Source organism: Frankliniella occidentalis, unplaced genomic scaffold (assembly GCF_000697945.3).
Source record: "Frankliniella occidentalis isolate FOCC.00 unplaced genomic scaffold, Focc_3.1 Scaffold64, whole genome shotgun sequence".
NCBI lineage: Eukaryota > Metazoa > Arthropoda > Insecta > Thysanoptera > Thripidae > Frankliniella > Frankliniella occidentalis.
In genome coordinates this window covers 915459-916474 of record NW_026267194.1, presented here as the reverse complement: position 1 = coordinate 916474, position 1016 = coordinate 915459, and the positions used below count along the sequence as shown (strand labels likewise).

Here is a 1016-nt window from a genome sequence, read left to right as displayed (position 1 = left end):
GGGGGGGGGGAGAGGGTGATCGGCGATTGGCTAGGAGGATAGGATGGCCATAATCGATCCGATGTGTGAGGGGCGGCGGCGGGACGCTCGAGCGATGAGGGTGAGGCGGTCCGACAAAGTATATGGCGAATGAATGGAAGTCCCACCCGGCGGAGCCAACTGCGATCTCGCTAGCAGGAGACAGAAGTGCCCCTCGTCGGTCGAACTGGAGCCGGAGCCCGCGGCCCGCGGCGGAACGGCAGGGCACCCAGCCTCCAGCTCGCGGCCGCGACGCGCCCTCGCCGTCGGCCCGCGCGCACGGTAGTGGCCCTCCCTCCTCGCCTTCGCCTCCTCGCGGGCGCGGGACGGGCGCCCGTGGAGCCGAACACATTCCGGGCGGCCAGCCCGGCTGGCAGCTCTCGGCCGCAGGGCCGGGGGGAGGGCGGGGAGGGCCTGCGCAGGCGCGCGGTAGAGTCCTACAGCGCGCGGCGCCGTTGGCCCGCCGTACTTCAGTTGTTCGACGTCCGCCCTTCTGCCCCGCGAAGCGACCGCCCGGACGAGGCTGGCAGCCACGACCGCGGACGACCCGACTGGCGGCGCAGCCGCGAGCGGAGCGTCGGCCCGTCGGCGCGACTCCCTGCTCCCCTTGCTCGGCTCAAGCTTCGGCTCCGGCTCGGGTCCGCGTCCAAGTCCTTCGGCGTCGGCGCGGCGCGGCGTCGGCCCGTCGGCAGTGGAGTCTGGTCTGCCGGGCCGGTAGGATCGAGCGCAGGCAAGGCAACCCCGCGCCGCCCGGGCCCGCAGCTACCCCACGCTCGTGTAGCCTCTCTCCGACGAGAGCTGGCGAGGGGACCACCCCTCCCCGTGCGGCACGCGAGCGCGAGTTCACGCGTGTGTGTGTCCTCATCACGAGGAAAACGAAACGGCGTCCAAAGACCTTTACGGAATTTATTGGGATTACGTCGCTGGATCTGCCGCTCCGTGCCTTTGAACGAGAGGTACGCCCCGCCCACCACCCCGCGCCTCGCACCCTCCGCCCA

General features: G+C 71.6%; 1 protein-coding gene across 1 annotated transcript in view; it reads left to right on the top strand.

Annotated features, from left to right (window-relative positions):
- Positions 1-450: 450 nt before the first annotated feature.
- The window catches only part of LOC113214766 (neural-cadherin), a 78818-nt gene continuing 78252 nt past the window's right edge, over positions 451-1016 (top strand). Inside the window, exon 1 of the mRNA XM_052268125.1 lies at positions 451-974. The gene's annotated coding sequence lies outside the window, so the exon portion shown is untranslated. The remainder of the gene's footprint in view (positions 975-1016) is intronic.